At 36.7% G+C, this 17,288-nt stretch overlaps 1 protein-coding gene across 1 annotated transcript in view; it reads left to right on the top strand.

Moving 5' to 3' along the window:
* Positions 1-17,288, top strand: part of LOC149218282 (transportin 1) — a 218,164-nt gene that overhangs the window by 46,679 nt on the left and 154,197 nt on the right. The window lies entirely within an intron of this gene.

The following is a 17,288-nucleotide window of genomic DNA, read 5'->3' as shown; positions in this document are numbered from 1 at the left end:
AAGGCCTTGGAACAATAGGAAGTAAGAGAGCCTAGAGGCACTTGGAAAAGAAGACTGATTGGAACCAAGGCTCAGTGCACATGACTGGAAAGTTATTGTCATAAAGTGTACCTGGAAGAAGTCTTCTCGAGCAGCAATCGTGAGACTGTCCTGGGCATTGACCTTTTTCAGCAGCACCATAATTTTCTTTTATGTAGAAGATAGAGAAGGGTGCACTAATGGATATAGGAAGAGGCACATTGTTAAGATGATGATGGTGCATGGGTGTAGTAACAGATATAGGAAGAGGCACATCGTTTCAGAGAAGGCAGCACATGCATGCATGAACTCACAAGCTACCCGTCTTAGAATAGGATAAAGTTTCTTATCTTCAATCAATGAGACGAGGCACTAAAAAAAAGAGACAGTTTAGTTTTTATTTATTTTTAGTAATTTCTATTTTCTGAGTTTTACTTTTAGATAAGGCATAGATTCCAAGGTAGAAATGCTTTACATTATCTTGCATGCAGATCTATTTTTGCAACCCTAGGCATCTCATCTCCGCATACAGATGGGTGAGGGTACAGATCTGTACAGAGAGTTTCTAGTTTTATAAATCATTCATTCCCCAGAGTTTTGTCTAGTAAATATTCCAGCCACATATTTTATTCAGCAGTTATGGAATAGAAGTAACAGGGATTCTTGACAGTGATCTAGAGCAGTTTGTTGAAACCTTCTAGGAATCCTTGAATGGATAGTGGTGCTGCTAGCTCTGAGAGGGAGCTTTAGGATTCATTGGACTTTGTTGGGAAGCTAGTGGTAGAGCCTACTGATCCTGTGTTGTTGGCAGATCATAAAAAGAATATAGCCAAAGTCAAGCAAGTTATCCTTGATTTTGTGAATCATTTGATCTCTCACATCATTAGGAAGACCATTTGAAAGGACATGCTTAATGCTCTAGTCATTCTCTATTAGAGTGAGAACATCAATTGGAAGATGTTGTTGAGGAACAAGCTTAGAGCTGTGTGGATGATTAGGACAGATACAATATATTCCTACTTAATGGAGACTACTGAACCCCATGATCAGCATGCCGTAGTTGGAGATGAGGTCAGATGTGAATAGCTAGTATCTATTGCATTAAATGCATTCACTTCCTCTTCACAACCTTTTGTGCATGGGTGTGTCCCTGAAAAAAGCTTTTGACTTTTGAGAGGGTATAGGATGACTTAATCTAGGAGACAAGATTGGATATTGTTGCAAGTATGGATGAGGACAAGAATCTTTCTGTCGTTAGCAAGATGAAGGAGGGCAACAAGAAAGAAGGACGTTAGCCACATCAAGTGCTTCAAGTATTAGAAGTTTGGGCACTTTGCTTCTCAGTGTCATGAAAAGAGGGGGAAGGGCAAGTGGTAGCAGTAGAAGCAGATTGTAGGGAGTGTAGAAACATCGGTTGGAGTGTATGAGTTTTCATCCATGCTTGAGACACACTTCTCTATGGTAACATGCATAATATTTAACATGTTTGATGCTGACGAGTATGTGGACAATCAAGCCTCCAATCATGTGACACCTAACAAGAGGATCTTTAGCAAAGTTCAGGAGCAGGAGGCAAGCATGAAAGTGGAACTTGGTGATGCTTACTCATATCTAGATGTAGGAGTGGGATCCATCTCATTCCAAATGCCATCAGGTGATAGCCTTAAGCTTATTGGTGTTATGTACTTGGTTGAAATAAAAATCTCCCTCTAGTTTCAGTGAGGACAAATCTCAAATATATGGTTGATTTTGATGATCAAGAAATCCTCATCTGGAAGAGATGCTTAGATCTTGATTAGGTGTTGGCCAAAAGTGTTCGTGAGTTTAGTCCATGCACAAATTGCAAGGGGATCTATTGAGATCTCTAGTGCATGACATTGACAAATTGAGTGAGCTTTGGCATAAGAGACTAGGTCACTTGTACTATGGAGTGTTGCTAACATTTTCCACACAAGGTTGAGGTAAAATGAGCATGCATGGATTGTGCACTTGTCAAACATGCGAAAGTTGTTTTTCTTACTAGGGGGAATAGGTCAAGAGAGATTTTTGATCTAATGCACAAATCTTGACCTAATAATGTGGACCCATGTCTTCAACTTTCTTAGTAACATTTATTATGTATCTTTTATTGATGATTCGTCTATGAACTACTTGACTTATTTCATGGAAACTAAATATGAGATCTTTGGGAAGTTTGTAGGGTTGAAGGCTCTTGTAGATGATTAATGTGTTAAGGTATTATAATGGAGGGAAGTATATCTTAGGAATCAGGAATCAAGCAACTGTTTGTTCTTTAACAACCCTCAATAGATTGGGGTTGTAGAGAGGAAGAATAGATCTATCATAGAAACAATCAAATTGATGATTTATGCTCTGGATTTGCCCATGTGTCTTTGGTTAGAAGGATGTCTCACAACTATCTATATTCTAAATAGGGGTCCTCACATAGTTTTGAAGGAAAAGACAATAGACAAGGCATTCACATGTGAGAAGTCTCTGATGTCACATTAATATGTTTTCGGTTGTCTTATTTACATTTATATTCCCAATGAGAAAATGACCAAGTTGGAACCTTCTAGCTTGAAGGGAATGTTTGTAGCTTATAGGGAGACCTCAAAGCTTACAAAGTTTACATTCCATCTCAATGGAAGATAGTTGTGAGTAGTGGTGCCAAGTTTGATGAGGGTGCATGGTCCTCTAAGTCTCTAGAATCTCTTGACTGTGGAGATAAAGAAGAGCTTGCGGTCCCAAAAGCAAGTTTTTAAAAATTAGAAAAATCGAAAAAGTAGGTATAGAGTAGCAACCCACCCGAGGTGAAGGGCATCCCCCTTTGCCTTTCAGTTCGGCTAGAAGGCCTAGATGGCTCACCTAGACATTACAAGAGGTAGTAGAGCAAGTTGGTGCTCCATGTACTAACTTTTAGTTAAGTTGTCCTCCTAAAAAGTTCCCTAGTTATGTTGCATTAATGTGTTCCATTATTGATATAAAACCTTCTAGTTATGATTTCGCAGCAAGGAAGTAGATATGCATAATGCGATGATGGAGTACAACTCTATCATGAAGAATGATGTGCGGGCGATACTGCCTAGAATAGAGGGTAAGTTAGTACTCATGCGACAATTGGCAACATAGAGCAAGTTGGTGCTCCATCTACTTGCTTTTTTTTAAAGTTGTCCTTCTAAAGAGTTCCCTAGTTATGTTGCATTGATGTGTTCCATTATTGATATAGAACTTCTAGTTATGATTTGGTAGCAAGGAAGTAGATACGTAGAACACAATGTTGGAGTACAACTCTATCATGAAGAATGATGTGCGAGAGATAATTCCTAGAATAGATGGTAAGTCAATAATTGACTCTGTGGTTATACAAGGTTAAACATGCGACATATGGCAACATAGGAAAATACAAAGATTGGTTTGTTGGTAGGTTAAACATGCGACTTTTGCTCATGTTGCCTTGTATACTTATTTCAAATTTATCATGTCTATAAAAACAACATTTGATTGAATTATATATCAAATGGATGCAAGAACATTGTTTGTTAATGGGTTGATTAAGGTGGGTGGTATACATAACCTATCCTAAAGGTTTTGAGGAGCATGGATATAAGGCTCATGTTTGTAGGTTGAAGAAGGCCCTTTATGGGTTGAAATATAGAATACATGCTGTAATGAACAGAGTTGGCATATGCAAATATTTAAAATATGGAAATATCCATAATAGAATATATATATATATATATATATGTTGAATGTACAAGTTATATATTGGTTACAAATGAGGGCATTATTTATATAGTAGGCAAGGTGTTCCTTCACAAATTATCATGTCCTTTAAGACATGTCTCTTAAATATACTAATTATTTAATAATTAATTATATATTATGTTCATAACATTGCCTTCTCCTTTAGAAAAGCTTTGTCCTAAAGGCTTATTTATGGAAACACTTGATATCTTTTTTTTTGTCTCGTAATGTCTTCTTGTCTTTCTTGTAGAAAATACACCAAATTCTGATATGCTATGGTGAACAATCTGAAAAATAGTTTCTTTTCACTAAAACACATAATTTCTCTACTTCAAATTTGTAGTGGAATAGGAACAAAAGTAAATACAATTCACACAATTCAAGAAAGATTTTTTTTTATAGGGATCTTGATTGGGAAAACCCTGTGCTTTTTTATTGATAGAAACTGAGTAATTGATCTCTTACAAATACAACTGTTTCAGTTGGAAAATACACCCTTCTCCCTACTTATCCTAAGCATGAAACCCTTGTAGGAATGCTGATCATGCTACCCTCTTTCCTTGCTCCTCCTTTGCTCTGAATTCCTAGCGCAAACTCAAGGAACTAAGTCCCTAATTCCTTGCGCAAGAGCTGATCTTTTAGCTCCTAAATTCTAGCGCACGAGCGAAGGGAAAACTGCCTTCTACCAAGTTGCACAAGCCTTCTTCTTGTCATGCTTACATACAAGCTTACACACAAACTGGTGCATACAAGAGTGAATACAATTGTGCCTTTGTTCCTTCTTTATAGGAATTCAAATGGCTAAAATGAGTGATTTTTGTAATTAAGGAATGATTTTGTGATTGATTGAGTTAGCATGAGTTAACTGCTCATGCAACTCGCCCTATTTCAAGTCAACCACTTGAAACTGAATCACTTGTGTTTTTCCTCAGTCAAACTCACACTAGAAAATCAAGAACCCGACTTTCAAGTTTAACACATCAGTTAATTGCACCCTAACTCATCCTAATTTTTAGGGACCAATTCTTAAGTTATAGGAACTCATCATAATGTGTAGGGAATCTCCTAATTTTTATGAAAATCTAGTATGACGAAAAAGAAACTTGAATTTGACTCCTTGAATTAAGGCACAAATCAAGGAATCAACTTCTTGCTACTATTTCAACACTCCCTCTTAGTGAGTAAGGTGTTCTTGGAAGAACCTTGTGAAAGGGTACTTAATTGGCTATATATACAGGACCCTCATTCTCATTTGTAATCATCATATTTCAATTCTTTATATAATATACAATTTAGAATTACTATCCTATGATGGATGTCTTTGTTTATGAAGTATTTTAAATATTTCCGCTGCGTATACGACTTTTGGTCGTTACATCAATCTTCTGTGGAATGTTGCGTTTATAGGCCATCCAAGATGAAATATTATCATGAAACTTGATGGGGCTGATATTAATAATTCTTTGGAAGATATGTTGATTGTTTTTCTTCCGATTGAAGTTGATGCATTGACTGATTAATGTACCTGTTCTTGTAATTATGATGTCAATAAGGAGATCTTTTGATATGTGTTACTTTTAACGTACTTGTATCATCTTCCTGGCTTATTTTTGGCATATGATCTTCATTGCATATTGATGTTGCTGGTTTGGTTATTGGGTATTGACCTGAAATTCCCATGTTTGAATTATTATATTTGGGTATGTCTTCCCTTCAATTGAATTGGAATCTTTATGAATTGTGATACTATTTGGATCAATGTTGTTCCCTTTTCTTCAACTTGGATTGCTACCTCTGAAGACTTCGATGCTTGTTTTGTGATAAGTTCTTCGAATTTTTTCTCCAATCGTTTCTTATAATTTTTAAGTTTCTTAATTTGAGTGAGTAGATTTTGATTATGATTTCTAAGACCTAAGAGCTCTTTAGCGTCTGATTCAACTTTATTTTGACGTTTAAACTTCTTATCTTTTAAACCTCAGATTTGTTCCAAAAACCTTTGATTAATGTTTTTAAGCACGATTTTTCTTCATTTTTATTGGAGATAACTTCTTGAAGTTTTTTTGTTTTTGTTTTTTATTCTTTTTTGCATCTTCGATATTGTTTTTTGATTCTCTTGAAGTGTCAATTTTGAGATAGTAAAGTCTTTTGATGAAGGTATTATTGATTCTGACTTCATTGTCATGTCTTCGAATGTTATCATCTTTTTTCTTAAATGGAAACATCAAATTTTCTCTCTCCATGTTTAACATGAACATATCCAGTTTGTTAAACTAAGGTAAACCGAAAATTATGTCAGTCTCTTCGTTAAACATAATTACTACACTAAATTGAGATACACATTCATAATCATTAGTTATTACTTGCATATTCTTAATTTTGTATTGTTCTTCGAAATAAGAGGCATCTTTAGTATCTATTATACTTGATTTTGGAGTTAATAATAGATTTGGTAAATTAACATTAATGTAATTTTCCACACGGTTCTCATTGATAATGATAGTAATCTCTTTTCCTTGAATATTTCCTTTTAATGCACATAATCCATAACATGAGATCAAACTACCTTTATAAGAGAATCTCTCTTCCATCATTTTCAAATTTTCATTTTGCTTTTTGTTTTAATTCTTTTTTATAATATTAACACCTTCTATCTTTTATATATATATGAACATGAAAGTATCTAGTTTGTTAAACCAAGGTAAACCAAAAATTATGTCAATCTCTTCATTAAACATAATTACTACACTAAATTGAGATACACATTCATAATCATTAGTTATTACTTGCATATTCTTAATTTTGTATTCGTCTTCGAAATAAGAGGAATCGTTAGTCTCTATTATACTTGATTTTGGAGTTAATAATAGATTTGGTAAATTAACATTAATGTAATTTTCCACACGATTCTCATTGATAATGATAGTAATCTCTTTTCCTTGAATATTTCCTTTTAATGCACATAATCCATAACATGAGATCAAACTACCTTACAAGATAATCTCTCTTCCATCATTTTCAAATTTTCATTTTGCTTTTTGTTTTATTCTTTTTTATAATACTATCACTTTCTATTTTATTCTTCCCACAGGTACAACGATGTATATTCTGTACGAGGAATATACATCCACCATCAATAATGTCAACATCCATCATGTCACTTGTGGGAATTGAACTTGGGTGGAGAGGATTCCATTCCTTCCTCCCAACCACCCCAGATAACACCAATTGACACACACAAACACACATATTTCCTTTTTTTACTTGGAATGAAAGCACGAGAAACCCCAGAGTACTTCCCCACATTTCATGGATGGTAAATCGGGTAAGCCATTGAGTTTGATTACAGGGCCTCGCCCCAAGGAATCAAAGAGAGTAAAACCCGTGATCAACAATAACTAACGACAATATCAAAAAAATTCATGTCTGGCTCTAGACCACTTGAGCTAACCCTTGGGGCTAACACACACACACATATTTTTCTATTTTATTTTTTCTCTAAAAATGTTGCTTTTTATATTTATAAAGTACTTTTCTTATATTTACTTAGCCAATTATTTTCATAAAAGGTACATGATATTTTGTTTTTATTTACTATGAAGATTACAACTTTTAGATGGGAAAAAGGATGATGGGTGTGTGCGACTTGGTAATGTGCAGGAGATTGGAGATATGTTCTTGGCAGACAAAACCTATTCTCTACCCTATTCAATAGCTCTTCAGTTGAGTGGCTTTGTCAACATTAACACTTGACCTTCCTTAACAATTGAGAGTTCTCGCAGCTTCGTTAGCACTTGATCCTCCTTAACTATAATAGAGGGACGTTAGCGTTAGAACCTTGGTGGCTTGGCCTTGCTTGGGTGAAGTAATTGATTCCTTGTAATCCTTGTAACTTTTTATAAATAACCCTTGAACTAAACAATACACTAATTAATGTATTATTTAAATAATTAAATAATGTGTTATGAGTGGTCGTGCCAAATATGTTGGAACGATGGGCAATGGATCTGCATCAACTGACCATGAATGAACTAGTGGATCGGTAACATGGGATATGACCTGTATTGTCTTCAAATTGAGTTTTATTTGGCTATATCCAAAATATTGGTATCGTTGTTTGAATAATCAACAAATATTAAAATTCAAACGATGCTTGAATTGACATTTACCATGAGTTCTTAACCAATATGTTGGGGTGCGATCTATTCACAATTTCCAAGGTTTTTTGATGCATTCCCAACTCAATTTCTCCTATGGTTATGATTTGGCAGAACTAGAATCTTTGGTGCTATGTTTCAACAGTAGTGATGTATGTTGCAACACTTCAAATGGTTGTGTTGTTTCCCACAGGCACAATTTAGAACTATAAGTTTGTAGTACTTGAACTACGAAAGGCACTCTAGTGGCAGAGTAAGGTGGCGACATGGATATGGCAAAGGTAAGGTGGAAGAGGCACTCTCCAGGTGGCTGTGACTGCTTCTATATATATATATATATAACTCTTCCTCTTTTTTTCTTTTTTCCTTTTCTATTTTTTTGGATATTATATATTTTATTTTTTCAATCATTTTTTCCCTTAATGTGCTGCTCATTTTTTTTAATGGATGTGGTGGTAGTCGCAGAGTAAGGTGGTGACAATGGATATGGCAGTGTAGACAGTTGTGGCTAGGTAAGGCGACAAAGCCACTCTTAGGGGTGGATGTGACTACTTCTTATATATATATATATATATATAACTCTCTCTCTCTTTATTTTCCTTTTCTATTGTTTTTTGGATATTAAACATTTTTATTTTTTCAATCATTTTTGTTTGTTTGTTTGTTTTTTTGTTCGGTTAATGTGTTGCTCATTTTTTTTAATGGCCAAAGGCTTATTTTTTTGTTTTCTTTGTCACAAATGTCGAAATTGGAGAAACTCCGAAAATTTTGAGTTTGGCTAAAGCTTGACCAAAAGTTTAGTGATCATAAAATGCAACTTTGATACCAATGTAACGAATATAGTTCGTATATGCAAATATTCATAAGACGTAAATGTCCATAATAGGATATCTACATATATGTGTGTTGAATGTACAATTGATATGTTGGTTATAGTTGAGGGCCCTATTTATATACTAGGCTAGGCACCCCTTCACAGATAGTCATGACCTTTAAGACATGTCTCTTCAATATACTAGTTATTTATTAATTATTAATTATATATTATGTATTTATTAATCAATGTTTATATATATAATATTTATTAATCACGATTCTCCATGATTGACGGGTATCTTCCAGATGCTCTTATACTTCTAGGAAGTTGAAAAAACTCATAGAATTGTGCAAGGTAGAGTTGGCGAGAGAATTTGACATGAAGGACATTGGGTTGATGCACTATTTTATGGATCAAGATGTGTGGAAAAGCTTGGGTGAGGTTTTCCTTGGCAATCAAGATTATAAAGAGATTTCAGAGAATGAGTTGCAAACTTATGTTTTACCCATGGTAAAATTTTTAAAGTCTTGTCTATTTTGATTTAATGTTGATTGATCCATCTACATAGAGGCAATTGATAGGTTCCTTCATGTATTGAGTAAACATGAGGTTTGGGCTTTGTTTTGCACTCAACAGTTTGAGTGAGTACATGTTGTAGTAGCCCACAAAGGTTCATATGGTTGTTGCCAAACATGTGCTTTGGTTCTTGAAGAACACAATGTAGTTTGGATTGAGATATGTTGGTGATTTCGAGGTGGTGCTGCAAGTTTTTCCATTTTTAGATTTGGCATTTAGTGCTAGTGACAGGAAGAACACTTTAGGGTGTTGTTTAAGATTAGGTTCAATTATGCTTTCCTAATTCAATAGGAGTCAAAATTTTGTAGCATTCAATTCGATAGAGACAGAATATATGGTAGCCGATTTTGCTCGTTGTGTAATCATTTGGCTTTGCAAATTATTAGTAGATTTGACATATTAAACTTCAGACATTGTTGTGATTTATTCTGACAAGGACAATTTTATCAAAATCTTTAAAAATCTAACATTTCATGATTGATTCAAGCATATTGAGATCAAATACCATTTTGTTAGAGAGAGGGTTGAAAAGGGAGCTATGGTTTTGAATTACATTGCAATAGTCACCAAGTTGTCTCTACAACAAAACTATACAACTGGAGGACTACAAGTCACTACTATAGAATACTATATAGTGATCACCATTCATTGCTGCTAGAGAAGGCAACATCATCTGGCTCAGACTCTGAATTAGAGTCACATGGGGAAACCCATGGTTCCTCCTCTTTATCAAGATCTCCAACTACAACTGTAGTAGTAGTAGCACTAACACTAGCTGCACGTTGAGATAGACGAGCTATGCGCTTGCGTCGAGGCTGAGTAGAGGAAATGCCTGTAGTTGGAGGACTTGGGGTTGGTACTAGTGGATCTACATCTAATTGAACTGTCCCTAATGCATCCAACTCCAAATCAACATCAACGTCAATATCCTCGTTAGGGTCAAACTCTGTTGCTTGAGTCTCCACTACCCAATCTGGGGTTGGATGAATATATTCCAACACAATGGGATTTGTATCAGGTCTTTTGTTCAACAATTGGTTGCGTGTTAGCCGAAGGTTGTATTGGATGAAGACTAGATCATTTAACTGTTTTTGTTCTAAACGATCTCCCTTCTTCATGTGAATCCTCTCAATGACAAACCAATTGTGCTCACACCCAAAAGCATTGCAAGTTTTACTTAAAATTTGGATTGCAAACTTGTGCAATTGAGGACACTGGCTACTAAATGCCTCCCACTAGTGTGCTACAAAAAACATAGTTGTGTAATGAGTTAGTTTACGAAATGATATCCAACTTTCAAATTATAAACAATTTAACATAAGAATTTGAAAATTGAAATTGTTTACCTGGCTCACCTGCTTCCCTTGCAATCTTTGCTAGTTTTTTGCTAAAGGTACCTATGGCTCTACTGAAACAAGTGATCTGTTGGTGTATCTCCAACTGCTCACTCCCATTAGTGACCATGCACTCAAGGATCTCATACAATCCATCTTTCACTTTCTTAGTCAATTCTTCTCCTCGCTGAGCTTTATAATGATATTTTGGGTTCAAGGAATACTCCACTATAGCAGAGATTACTTCATGGATCCCCAACACCGCTCATTGATCACTCGTGTTCGACCTTTTTGGATGAGGATGATGCACCTGGTTCACCATACCTAGCCGACTCCACACTTGCACCATATGCTAGGCATAGGTTCCGGTGCCCAGATGAGGTCGCGTCTCACTGCAGAAGACAAAGGGAGGGCTTATGTCATCATCCTAGCCCTTACAGATGATTTACATGCATTTTTGATCCACTGGGAGAGTCATGAGGATGTCCTTGAGCCCCCACACCACTTGGGAGCATCACATTGGCTTGCTTGGAAAACAAGGGGCCAACCCCTTGTCTGTTATGTTTAATGTCCATTTTTTCACCATGGCACACTTTGGGCTTCATTAGGCCTCCTCAAAGGCCCAACGACTCATTTTATTGATCATTCTATCCATTTATGAAGTTTTTTTATATGTTATTGAGCTATCTTGGTGGGCTTGTCACCAAGGGATGTTATTATTGCACTTTATTTTATTATTTGGGGCTTAATTAGGCCAATTAAGCAAATCAAACTCATTAGAGATGCTATAAATAGATGAGAGGTGATTCATTTCTCTCATCACCACTTGGATTTGGGTTTATTAGCTACTTGAAAAATTTCGCATTCCCTTTTGGAGGACGAGTTTGGTTTCATGGATGAATTTTGATGGATGGATACTATTCTCTTGGTTTGGGAGCTTCATTATTATCATGATTTAATGATTGGATATACTCTTTGTACATGTAAGTGATCTCTTTTTCATGTTTATTTATGTATTTATCATATCACATGAGTGTTGCTGAGATTTTCACTATCTAGGTCTGAAATTTACTGCTATTTATTGTGAAATTGTGGGAATTTTGATCTTTTGAAGCGTTGCATCATTTCATGTGTCATGTATGAATGGGTGAATGTTCCTAGAGGTTATTTTATTTGAATATACCTTGACAAGTCATCAAACATTGCACATAATAGTATAGAGTCTTTGGGTAGCTGCTCTCATGCCCTAATTGCAATGCGAAGTTGCCTAAAGGCCTCCTTGATTGGGTTAATTCTCTCCACATCACAAATTCACCTTGACTCCATCTCTCCAAAAGGCAAGGCACTGATACAACCATTGATGGTCACTTGAAAGAATATCTTTCTTTCCTTCTCCTTCTCTTTCTAGGTCTAGCCCTAATAGGTCACCAATTTTATTGGAGCCATCCAAACACCTCATTTCGTGGTCCACAATTGTGTTGGGGTTATCTCTAGAGGCTCTCAAAATTTGAAGCAATTTTGACGGTGGGATCTCGAGATATAGCAAGCACTAGCTCAGAGACCATTTCTTTCCCTAGGTTTCCCTTGGCTAGTGTCCTGATTTGGATCATTGTACTCAATCCTCAAGAGAAAATTTGCCCTTTGATCCTCTTCTCTTCCCTAATTAGGTCATGCCCCTCATTGGTTAATCAAGTCCATACCCTTGACCTAATTTTGGGTCCACTTGGTCCTGTGTGGTCCCACAACTTTACAACTACAATTTCACAGAGATCACATAAAGGTCAATTCTCCATAAGGATTTTCTTGTCTAGGAACCCTTTGACAAGATATATTCTCAAACCATATTCTTGAGAATCCTCTTAGCCCTTCCTAGAGAGCCCATCACTTTGATTTTAAATCAAGCAAGCTATCTAATTGAGTTTCTCTTGTGAATATGCCTTAGGAATCACTCCGTATCTTCTTATTGATCCATTCATTTAGTGATTCCCCTTATACCAAGTCTCTTCCAATGGGTAAAAATCCCTAAAGAATAGGGAGCCTTAGCTTAGGTGACAGTGGGCTATCACGCCATTGTTGCCCCTTGATCTATTAGTTGCTCTATAACACCCCCTCCTAAGACCCTTGCTAGTTTGAGCGGTAACAAGTCCTTTGAAGCCCTTACCAACAACAATAATGGCATCAAACATAGGTTCACAATATAGTGAACAAACAACATTGATGGGGATATCGACATCATAAAACCATCTAGTTATGTAATCACAAGCAATTTCTCTCAATTCCTTCTTCCAGTGGTGATCTAAAGTAGGTTGGATTTGACTTTGATTAGCTTGAGGACCATGTGCACTATAAGAGGGAGAGGAGGGTGAGAAATAACTTTTGATACCACCCTTCTTTTTACGCTTACCCTTATCTTGAATAGACTCCAAAGAGAGAGGAACAAAGCGAAACGGGTTGGGTGCATCAGTACAAGGGATAGATGAAGTGCCCTCATAATAAAAATTGGGGTTGGCAACCATCATGCGTTTTAGACTCCTCTTCCTCCCTATTTTACTCTCTATTGCTTTTTGCCTAGCTTTGTCATCCTCAAATTTCTCAAATTTTGTTAGCAACTCCTTTTTAATTTCCCCAATCTGCTCTAGTGGTGCTGCATATGGGACAATTTGGCCTCTAATACCAACCAAGTGTTGGTTCACCCTGTGGATGCCCCCTTTGCCTCCCTTAAATTGTTTATGACAAAATTTGCAATACATTTGATTGTCAATCATCTCAGCATATGCCCAAGCAATACATTTGATTGTCAATCACCTCAGCATATGCCCAAGCAACATCTTTCACTCTAGGAGCCATTTTCTGATAATTGGAATTGGAAATGAATGTGCAGAAGTTTGAAAATGAAAAAAACAACTCTTAATTTTTTGTTGAAAATTTAGTCTTTTCAATTGCCAGATCGAAAAAAAGAAAAACAAGGGTAGATTTGAGAAGTGAAAAAAGCATACCCATAGCCTCCTCAATGTTGCTCCAAAAATCAACTCCTCAATGGCAAATGTTGCTAAAAAACCAACTCCTCATTGCTGCTCCAAAAACCAACTCCAACTGCTCACAAACTCCTCACAAATGCTCACACAAATGCAATGAGATAGTTGTGAGGAAATATGAGGGGGTTGAGTCATCTTTATAGGTGTGGGAGAGGGGCTAGGAAATAGTTTAAATAAAAAAAATTAATTTCAAGTCCGCCCAACCTGCCTATTTTTCCTGTCGCCGAGGCCGGATGAACTGTCACCGAATCGGACTCAGCTGGTTCGGTAATGGACAAGTCGCTGAATCGGATAATTAGCCGAGTCGGTTCGAGCAAGGGAATGGCTCGGTCATCTAGGTCGAGTTCGAGTCAGACGACCTGGTTTTATAACACTGATTCCAACAACAAATTCGACCAAATAAGAATGAGGGGGGAGAACTTATATTGTACAATCTTGTAACAAGGACACTTTATGGACTCTTTGTCAAGTGTAGCCACAGGAAAATGACAGGGTTAACAGAGCGAGCATGTTCAAGCTAGCATGAAATGTGTGGTTAAATTACTTCCATCTATCTATAGCATGTTCAAACTCAATTTTTTGAGTATGGAGACTTAGATATTAGTTTCATAGTCGTGTATTTTCCTTAGTCCAAGGAAACACAACTGACTAGGGTTCAAAACGTGGGTGGGTTGATTTAATATTGTAATATTTATAATATTTTTTCGTTAATGATAAAATGCACATACAAGTTTTAGTTTAGATATATCTATTTGATTAAGAAACATATGTATGACCTTTTTGGCAACCTACCACCTCAAGTCATCCTTGTAGATGTATTTGGTCAGTATTCCCATTAACCATGATCACTTATCCCTATGTGATTAAGCTGTTTGAAGGATTTGACAAGGTGAAGTATTTGGTCGAATTATTCGCTAATCTAATAGTCACTTCAAATATTTCTTCACTTCATCTGCGTCAATTTCTTCATGATTGCAGACTAAAAGCATCTAAAGCTTGACCATGTTGAGGAGAAACCTTAATAACTAGAATTGGAACAGATGATGGGTGGGAGGACTCAGGCTAAAGGGCCTAGTCCAACACCCAAAAATCCCCTTAGCAAAGTGCAACACAACCAAGAGACCCACTGACAAACAAAGAGGCAAGGTTCCAAAGCTGTTGCAGAGAAACGCAGGGAGTGCGAGTGATCAAACATGATCAGATAAGTATTGACAATACCAAACTAGATTGCAGTGAACATGATCTAGGTGGATATTGGTGACTACCCGCCAATTCCACTTGGACCCCCACTGTCGTTTTTTGTTTTTGTTTTTGTTTTCTTGTTTAAGTTTCCTTAATTGTAGCATAACTTACTATTTTTGGCAGTTTTTCGGGTCCTAATCTTCCGAGGCCATTTTGAGGGAGTGAAAGACGTTTTTAAGGAATCCGGAGACACCGAAAAAGTGCCAAACATGTTGTTTGTTTTCATCCTCCTCTTCAAGATCTTCGAAATGAGGTATTATGATAGCCAAACGAGGAGATTGTATGCCAATGTTACGACCCCGAGAAGTTGACTTTCCAACTTACCCCAACGGGGCCCATAAGCTTTTGGCGCTTCATCTCCTAGGGTTAGGTTTTTGGATGTTTAGGGTTTCTCATTGTTTCTCAATGATAAAGAGGCCACAAAGCCTAATTGTAACACAGTTCAAAGTCATGTAGCTGCCACATCTCTTCTCAGAGGTAAGCTACCATCGTCCAAGCTAGTTTATTTCCATTCTGTATGTAAGCATATTTCAGTTCTTTGATATTAATGAAATGAAGTTTTATATCTGTTGCATCTCAATGTTTATGTTTGTAGCTATACTCTGTTACGTTCCTGTATAAGTCCCGATCAGAACGTCATTGTGGACTAGAGCGGTTGTACTTTAGGAAGCTTCCTGTATCCAAATGCCAACCCACCAAATCCAGTGTTGCATGCAGGAGCGGATGAGCCTTGTTTAGTTCTCATTAGCATCTTACCAGACAGTACGTTTAGGTTGCTCCACATTATAACCATACTAGAGGGTGGCAGGCACGTCTCCCTCAATTAAGCCTTGAGGTGACGACAAGCATGCCACCCTCAGCCCCCACTTCCCTCCCTTGTCACCCTGTCATGGGTTATTGTCTTGAGAGAGGTGTTCCAAGATATTTTGGTGGACATACTCTTTCACTTGTGCTTTGAATGCCCTTAATGTTTGATCTTGCACCACTTGAAGCTAGGCGGCCACCTCTCCAGGCACTAGCTCTTAACCAATGTGATCTAATTGAAGTGTATATAAATGCATTAACAAAAGTTGGCCGAAATATTGAGGTTCCTAAAGATTAAGGTCTTTGTTTTGGTGTTCCTTTGAGTTTGAGGGACTTGACATCTCTTTCAGCTACAACATTTGGTGTTATTCATAATCTTGAAGAATGCCAATTTGTAGCATGGAATTTGCATCCTTTGAAGAGAGTACTAAACAAAGAATCCTGGAAAAGGGCAGAGATATAATGAGTCAATTTCTCATCATGCAAAACAACATGAGTGTACCTTCATTTATCTCATAGGCCCTTTTGGCCTTTTGGCCTTTTGGGCTGTTTTCTTAGCTCTAAAAACAACATCACGTAAACTAATGTTTTGTGCTTCGATTCTTCCCTCCAATTGTGATACTATGAGGTTGGAATCTCCATAGATAGTGTGAACATTGGAATTATGACACACAATTAGTTCTATTAATGAAGATGCAACTTGAGGCTTTCAATCTGGGAAGATATGCCTGCAACTTGAACCTCATTACCTTCCTTCTGCCAAGCAGGATGATTTTCATCATCTACTTAGTCTCTTCCTAGGCCAAGAAATGATATTTCTCTTTCTCTAGGAAATCCAATTCAAGTTTGATCTCCTTTGATAACACGAGGTTGGGGATATCGCTATATATTTGTTTAATTTTGTAATTAGCTCTTAAAAACTTGATTATATTGGAAGTTTTTTTAATCCAAGATTTTGTAAGATCTTGAATTTTGGGAAGTTTCCTTCAGAGGAGATTTTGGTACTTTCCACCCATGAGGAAAAACTTTACCCTGGATGGGCTAACCTTTTGTAAATACTTATACTATAATCGTTAAGGGGGTTAAATTTTGAAAGGGGAATGTTGGTTTTGGTCCACAAAGTCAAGCTACAAGAGAATTGTAGAATGATCTGATTTTCTTCTTAAGCCAACCTGAGAATCAAACCTGCCAACAGTCATTAATAACCACTGGAGACTTGGCACAAATCCAGTGATTGGTTCGTGTTGGAGCAATACCTAGTGGCTCAACGCCCACAAATCTCCGATTTGCTAAGAAGTACTTATTTTAGTCATTTAGAACACCCCGTTTCCATAATATTTCATTTGACTAGCATAAAATGAGGTTGAGGTTGCCCCTGACAATTAAGTTTGATGCGCTGAAAATCCAAAGAAAAGGATCATTTAGCATACATGGAAAACTTTATAATGAGCTTCAATGTTGTAGCTGCTTTATGTATTGTCTAAAGCGGTAGGATAGTTAAGTGAATTGCTCATTACTGAGAGGTCTTGATTAGAGTCTTTGTTAAATATCTTGATTTGTT

The sequence above is a fragment of the Pinus tabuliformis genome, chromosome Q, assembly GCF_031772625.1.
Source record: "Pinus tabuliformis cultivar Carrire ecotype Pingquan chromosome Q, CPIR1, whole genome shotgun sequence".
Taxonomy (NCBI): domain Eukaryota; kingdom Viridiplantae; phylum Streptophyta; class Pinopsida; order Pinales; family Pinaceae; genus Pinus; species Pinus tabuliformis.
The sequence above is the reverse complement of the archived record's forward strand: the minus strand, read 5'-3'. Positions and strand labels throughout refer to the sequence as shown.